Source organism: Lontra canadensis, unplaced genomic scaffold, assembly GCF_010015895.1.
Source record: "Lontra canadensis isolate GAN:19392208 unplaced genomic scaffold, GSC_riverotter_1.0 scaffold194, whole genome shotgun sequence".
Taxonomy (NCBI): domain Eukaryota; kingdom Metazoa; phylum Chordata; class Mammalia; order Carnivora; family Mustelidae; genus Lontra; species Lontra canadensis.
Window position 1 is genome coordinate 390,547 of NW_022631188.1, and position 8,090 is coordinate 398,636.

Sequence of the window (8,090 nt, forward strand, 5' to 3'; positions counted from 1 at the left end):
ATAGCATATGTCCTTAATATTTAAAATCAGAATATTTTGGTTGATTCACTTACAGTCATTTATGCATTCGTTCAATAAATTAACGTAACTTTTATGCCTACTAAGCACGAGGCACAATATTAGGCACTGCAGGGCAGGAAAACTAACCAGATCCTCCATTCCAAGATGATGATACACCAGTATCTCTCTACATGCGCACAAATAACTAAGAATCACTAAAAATGTGCTAAGTGCCATCCTAGATGTACAGGTAAAGGGTGAAGAGAATTTGGAGGTGGAAGAAATCACCTGTAGGCAGGAAGCAAGAAGGTGGCGGTATCATGAAGGTGAGTGTTACTGAACTACATCTCAAATATCAGATACGGATTTCAGGTTAAACATGACACATAAAACAAAGGCATTTGTCTACCACAATGGCAGTAAAAGAATTTTTCAAAAGTATAATCTCACAAAAGAAAAGAGGTTGGGAAGGAAAAATGACAACAGAAAAGCAACGTCAAGTATTTTGGAAGCTGGAAAGGAAACAGGAATTCAGAGGGAAGTCACTCATCAGCAAGCTCCTCGTGTCCACAAAACCACCAACCAGCACTGCGGTATCTCACTCTGAAATGAGTGGACCAGAACAACCAAACATCTGAGGATGCTTTTAATTGTAAGAGACAGACAAAAGCAAATATGAGCGGTTTTTAAAAATAACTCAAATATAAGAGACAATGGAGGGAGGAGAACACCTCAGGTAACATTAAAGAGATATTGTAACCTTGAAACACAAACAGAATTACTAGAAAATTGGGGGCATATTTAGAGAACATAAAATAGTGGTTGAAAATTATATGCTATAAAGGAAAGATTAAATAAAAGTTTTGAAAGGTTGTGGGAAATTCTTAGAAAGTAGAACAAAAATATAGATATAGGAAAGGAATAAAATAGATTAAAAAAATTAACATATCAGATCAGGAGACCTGTTAGGTTTTAGAGGACCTGACTAATAACACTAGTGTTCTCTTCATGAATTCAAAACAAAATGAAAAATGGACATAGATGCCAGAGAGATGATCAAAATGTGTTTGCATTATTGTTGTTAGAGCTGCTGGAAGATCACGGTCTATGTCATGCAATCGGATCATCTTGCTTTTTCTCCACCCCTGAGAGTACTTACCCCATCAGTTACTGGCACAAATGGATGACCCGCCCACCCCCATCCCCAACACACACACACACACACACACACACACACACACACAGAACCACATGATGACTCTGTGCCCATAGGTCAAGCATCTGGCGAAGCGGAGCAGGATGAATCCTGAAGACAGGTTACATTCGACCAGAGACAAAGTGGCGGAGTCAAGCATGCTCAGCTCCGTTTGTAGCTAACCAATCTTAATTTAGCACTGTATGTGTTTTTAAAAGGCTTATTTATTTTTTAGAGATAAAGGCACCCCTAACACCATATATTAATTGTACTTCAATTAAAAAAAATAAAATAGGAGTGCCTGGGTGGCTCAGTCAGTAAAACGGCTGATTTCAGCCCGGTCATGATCTCAGGGTCCTGGGTCGTGGGGCTCCCACTCAACAGGAGGCCTCTCTCTCAGCAGGAAGTCTACTTGTCTCCCTCTCCCTCTGCCCCTCCCCCTGCTCATTCTCTTAAATAAATAAATAAATCTTTTTAAAAATAAATTTTAAAAATTTAAAAAACAATATTATAGGTTATACTACAATTTTTTAATTAAAAAATTCAAGTCTACCAATCCGATAAATTCCTTTTTCTTTCTCAAAACTATGAAGGAGAGAGTTGAGATAAACTGGAAACATTCCCACACACATTTCCTGCCTGGTGAATGTACTGGAACTTCTTCCACTGTATTAAAAGCAAGGCTTAGAAAATAAGTGTTTTTCCTCCCTCATCAACATTCAGATCTGAATGGTAGAGTTCTACCTAGAAGGAATGTGAAAATATAGAGGAAGAGATCAACCAATGAATTTATCTTTAAAAATTCCCAAACTAAAAGACATGAGCGTCCAGCTATCCAAGCATAGCGAAAGAAAAAAGGCCCACATGTGGTTGCATTGTTCATGAAATTCAGATAAATCAGGACAAGATGATCCCAAAGACTTCCAGAGGGGGAAGTGTGTATATGAAGTACAATAAGGAAGAAATGGTCCTGAACTTATTCACGACAGCTGTGGAGGTAAGAAGGTGAGGAGGAATGGAAGGCAATCTTAGTGTCCCTAAGTGATGGCAAAGGGCATCCGAGAGGTACGTGCATATTCTTTGACGGACGGATGCACGCAGTATCATCATTGCAGCATAGGGTACATGCAGGGGGGTAGTGGAAAGCCAGGATGTAAAGATAACCTGAGTAACATGGACGATCTCGAATACAAGGTTAAGGAGTGTGAGCAAATGAAGATGCTTTCAGAAGGGCTGTGCGGTGGTGGGGGCAGCACTCAGAGTATTTACTGCGGCCATGGGATGAGGGATCGAAGAGGAGGAGACTGGAAGCTAGGGGTTGGCTGGAAATTTGCAGGAGTCCAGGGAGAGAGGCTGAGAACGTCAGCTGGGAAATCAGGAGACCGGTGTGCGTGAGGTGCGGAGAGAATGGAAATTCAGTGCACCGAAAGGGGCATGTATGTGCAAATTGATAGGAATATGTGATTCAACCAAAAAAGGTCTCCTGAAAAAGGTAAATGTGAAGCTTGGCTTGTGTGTCCATCCTCTCACCAGAGGATGATTCCTGCTTCCTCAAGACACCTCTAGGTCGACTTGACCAACTTCCCTGTCACAAAATGTCACGCAACCTCCTGAATTCATTGTTAGGATGGTTTGTTGTTGCTGTTTAACCACCAAGGACAGGGACAGGGACAGATACTGAGGCAGAGGCAGTGGCAAAGGAACACTTCTCCAAAAAGAGAGAACATAATAAGCTACATTTGCCAGAGAGCTCATGTATCTGAGTTGAGATGGAGAAGAGTAAAACGAGATCCCACAGCACCTCCCCCCAATCCTCAGCGCTTTGGCTTCTTGGTCATTGTTCATAACGTTTGATCTTCCCATTTGTCTTCAGAGTATCGCCCTTTAGAGAACCGGTCTTTAGTGACTTGACCTGTTCTCTTTCCTCTGTCTCTGAGGTAGCAGGAACTTTGGGACATAATTCTGAAATTAAAGTCAACAAATGATAGCTCTTGGTCTGGCACAATGAGAAGTCACTTAGCTCATGGAGTCATCTCACCCTGCCTGATCTTGTTCGGAATCCAGAACCTTCATTTTCTGTCTCAGAACCAAATAAAACTGAACCACCCCAGTGCCACCTAGGCTGGGGTGCATAGAAAGAGATACCACCAGAGCATACCTCTTCTCATCTGAATTTGTATCAAGCAGGTGTCATTAGCTATAGACATTTAGTTGGGAGAAAGTTTGCAAAAGGGTTGGGTTCCAAAAGTCCGAGAGGGGGAAGCAGGTACAATTTGGCTGGGGTCCAGTAAGAGCCACTAAGGTCTTGAGATGGCAGGTAGGATGAATGTACTTCTGTAGAAATAGGTTCCAAGTCTGAGTCAAAGGCAGACAAAACCAGTTCTCACCCACTATGCCAGTGGTCCCGGAGGGGCTGTCATTGGTAAATGAATCTCCCTGGAGAAAGTGTCCATCTCTCACTTGCAGTTCTGGTTATGATGACATTACATCAGTCCTTCCACTTGTTGATCCCATCTTAACAGCAAGGGAGAGTAGGATTTACCCCAACAGTTTTCAGAAACCAAACAAATACTCCATTGGTGATGATGATGGTGATGATGATGGTGATGATAGTAGGTTAATACATGTAGATTTAAAGTTATTTAAAAAGTGCTTTGAAAGTAGGATGCCTGTGTGGCTCCGTCAGTTGGGTGTCTCCCAGGCTTCTGGAATCAAGTCCCGCATCGGGTTCCTTGCTAGACAGAAGCCTGTCTCTCCCTCTGCCCGCTGCTCCCCCTGCTTGTGCTGTCTCTGACAAATACATAAAATCTTAAGAAAAAAAAAAAGTGCTTTAAAGTCCAAAGCCTTGCTAACTCTGTGACAATAGCTTTATCTCCACACTTTCTGCATATCCACAAAGCTGCCTCTTCAGGTGGCACTTAGCTAATTAGATGCTGTCCTGATGAAGCTGTCACTCAGAGCTAAGTCGTGCAATTCTCCCTCTCCTGCCTGTTATGAACTGAATTGTGTCCCCCCTTTCAACCCTTACGTTGAAGCCCTTTACCCTTAACGTGACTATATTTTGGGATAGGACCTTTAAGGAATTAAGGTTAAATGAGGTCCTAAGGGCAGTGCCCTTACTTAGTAGGACTGGTGTCCTTATAGGAAGAGAAAAAGCTACCAGAGCTGTCTCCCTGTCTCTCTCTCCTTGAAAGGCACGGTAGACACAGCAGGAAGGTGGAGGCCTGCAAGGCAGAGGCAAGGCTGCACCAGGAAACCAGCTCTGACCGCACCTTTATCTTAGACTTCTGACCTCCAGAACTGTAAGAAGACGAACTTGTTGTGTAAGCCATCTGGTTTGTGATATTTTGTTACGGCAGCCCTGGCTGACTGATACACTATGTTTCTATCAAAAGGATCAGGGGACGAGGAGAGGATGTCTCGGGCAAAAGCAGAGAGAGCCCAGGAGACAGAGAAGAACAATTCAGTTTGTTCATTTGGCCTGTTCATTCTTCATGGAGAACTTTTTCCATAGATTTCCAAAGTTTCATTTTACATTTTCCTCTTCCAGGATTCAAACATGAGTCAGGTGTTCTCTGGGCAAGTACTTTCTCACAGAAAACAGAAAGTTATCTCAGGCCTCCAAACCTGTAAGACTAAGGTTTGAGATCAGTCTAAGTTGCTTAATTTTGTTTGGCTCTGTGGCCAAAGCCTTCATTCTTGACCCTAATAAAAACAGAAGACAGGTATCATAAGAAAGGCATGGTTCTGCAATCAGACAGACAGGCTTGGGTTTGACATTGAGCTCTGACCTTACTATCTGTCTGATTACATTACTGAGCCTGTTTCCTCATCTTCAAAGAGCTGATTATTAGATATATTTGATAGGATTGTTGGGTTGATTAAGTGAGAGTGTATCTGCAAACACCTGGGATATTGTAGACTTCCAATAATTCTAATCTGATGATAGGAGGGTACGCAGATGTTTCTGAATCAGTACAAAAGTGCAAAGGGCATTTGTTGACCTCACTTTTCATTCAGCTATGTCTGTAATGGGGAGTTCTGCAAAGGTAATTCACTTGCTTCAAAATCACTTAGAGTACTTGCTAAAAGTATGCATTTCTGGGTCCGTCAGCAAACCAGAATTAAAACTTCTGGGGATGAGTCCCAAGACACTGTATTTTAACAAGCTCCCTAGGTGATTTTAAATGCACACTCAGCTTAGGAATCACTGCATTATAGGATCATTCTGTTTTTAATTGCAGAATTAAAATTCAGTTTTCAGTGGGGCTAACTTATTTAGTTCCTTGGGGACTAAAACCCTTCTTTGAAGACCTATAAGAAAATATACACTACTATTTCATAATTTAGTAGTATTCGGAAAACCATATGTAAATCATAACATGCTGGATTCTCTCAAATCACTAATTAATTATATGGGAATTCAGAAAAGGCTTTCAGGGTTGGGAACATTTTTCTTGTTCTTCCTCCATCCCTGCCCAAAAAAGAGAGGACAGGGAGGAGCTTCAGCAAAGTTATCACAAAGGAAGTTACTGATTTCTGGATTTCTCAGCTCTCCATCCACAGGAAGTCCATTTCCATTCTGTTTCCCTGTCAGTTATCATAAAGAAACACACCTCCTTTCCTTCAAAGTGAGAGTTTTGCAGTCACAACTGCTTCGGAGTGATTGGATCAGAATTTATATAAGGAGCAGGGTGATTTAGTGGGGGAAAGCAGCTTTCGGAGAAGAGAAAAGCCTAGGCCCCACTGGGAGTCGAACCCAGGATCTCCTGTTTACAAGACAGGCGCTTTAACCAGCTAAGCCATGGAGCCCGCACACACGCTTGCGGTAGTGCCAGGTCTGTCCTTGCTGTTCGATGAAGTACTGTCGCCAGAGCGCGCACAGAGCCGGTTCCCGCAAGAAAGCGCACGAACCCCAAGACGTCGTTTCGTTCCTTGAGCGGGAGCAGCTTGGCGCCGCTTGCGTGTTGGGGCTCCCAGCACTTCACTCAACCAAGAATAACCCTCAGGGACAGTCAAGGCCACGCACTTTCCGTCCCCGGCTGGGATGAAGTCCTCCCGGAGCTCGCCGCGCTGGGGCTGCGCCCGGCCCTTGGAACGCGGACGCGGCTCTCCCATGTCCGAAGCTGCGGGCTCTCAAAAGGGGGCTTCGTGCAAGACTCTGGGGCTGCGGGATTGGGGCGCACTTCCGCCCCGCAAGCAGTGACTCGGCCAGGGGTCGGGGGCCGAGAAGAGAGTGCGGGATGCGGACCTCCGCGGAGTCAGTCACACCGCAGTGTCACACCCGTCACAAAGCGCAGTGGAGGGCTGGGGTGGGGAGACGAGGCGGAGGGGGCCCCGCACGCCCACCCCAGGGGGTTTCCTGGGTCCAGGTACGACCCTCCTAGGGAGGGAAGCTATATCGTCCCTGCGGACCACTGCCCTGCGCACTCGGGCACCACCAAGGCCTCACATCGAGGGCAACGCGCCATCAGCTCGCGGAGGTGACACCTCCTCCCCTCTAACACCATCCTTTGAGGTTGCTGCCCCCACGGTGGCCCCCACCCCTTCCCCGAGGTCGTACACCACGCCGTGACCCGAATCACCTCCACCAGGTCGTACCCGAGGCGCGAAGAGCGGGGCTTGCGGGGAGCACCAGATCGCGCTGTTTGCCGGCGGGAGGGGCCTGGGACTCGGGGGTCTGAGGGCAGGGCCTGGACAGCCACAGGTGGCGCGCGGAGGGGCCGGGGCCGCCGGGCTGGACTGGCCGTGGGAGGAGACCCCCGGGACCCGCCCAGACCGCGCTGTGGGCTCGGGGCTGCCGGGACCTGTCCTCTCCTGCCGGGAGGACGCGAAGACCCTCGCCAAATTCAAACGGATCCCCGCCCTAAGCTTTGGGACCGTGTCCCTCTCTCCGTCTCTCTCTCACACACGTCCGCACGCACAACGGGGACTCCAGGCGCGCTCCATCTCGGGTGGGGAGGACGCGGGGATGGGTGGGGTCCCCTCTGACTTGCTGCTGCAGAGCGGGACACAGCTCCCGGCCCGCCCCCCGCCCGCAGACCGCCGCACACCTGAGACTCGACTGAGCGCGACCGAATCGGGACTCAGCCATTCCCCGGACACTCACAGACGGTTCTAGAGCTTCCGTGCAGTCACGAGTGACTACGAACGAACCGCACGAAACTGAGAAACAAAGTTGGAGGACTGTCCCTACTCGACCGAAGATTAACCATAAAGCGCAGTAATAAAGACAGTGTGGTGGTGGTTTAAAAAAAATAAAAATAAAAAGACCGCTCAGTGGAGCAGAATAGAGCGCCCAGAGAGAGACTCGCACAGTGAACTGGCCGCTGAGCAAGGCGGGGCACGAAGCCAACTCTCGGACGCACCGTGCCCAACCACTGGGTGTGCGCACATGGAAACCAAAGAGCAAAGAATCTAGACACAGACCTGATACCGCTGCCTTTAAAAAAAAAAAATTATTTCAATGACAAAAAAGAGAGAGAGAGAGAGAGAGAAAGCACAAGCACAGGGAGAAGCAGACTCCCCGCTAAGCAGAAAGCCTGCGGGGCTCAAACTGACCATCCGAGGTTCATGACCTGAGCTGAAGGAAGACACTTAACAACTGAGCCACCCAGGCGCGCCTACTCTTGCCTATTTAAAAAAGATTTTTATTTATTTGACCAAGAGAGAGCATTCCATTGCCAAGAACGCACAGCAGGGGGAGGGGTAGAGACAGAAGCAGACTCCGTGCTGAGCTGAGAGCCCCATGTGGGACTGAATCCAATGGCCCTGGGATCATGACCTGAGCTGAAGGCAGATGCTTAACTGGCTGAGCCACTCCGGCGCCCTAGACCATTCATACACCGTGTACAAAACTACACTCAAAATGGATCCTAGACCTATATTAAAATAT

At 46.9% G+C, this 8,090-nt stretch overlaps 1 non-coding gene across 1 annotated transcript; it reads right to left on the reverse strand.

Moving 5' to 3' along the window:
* Nucleotides 1–5,933: 5,933 nt before the first annotated feature.
* TRNAT-UGU lies at nucleotides 5,934–6,007 on the reverse strand. The gene has a single exon. It is a non-coding gene; the product is annotated as a tRNA-Thr (tRNA).
* Nucleotides 6,008–8,090: the final 2,083 nt, after the last annotated feature.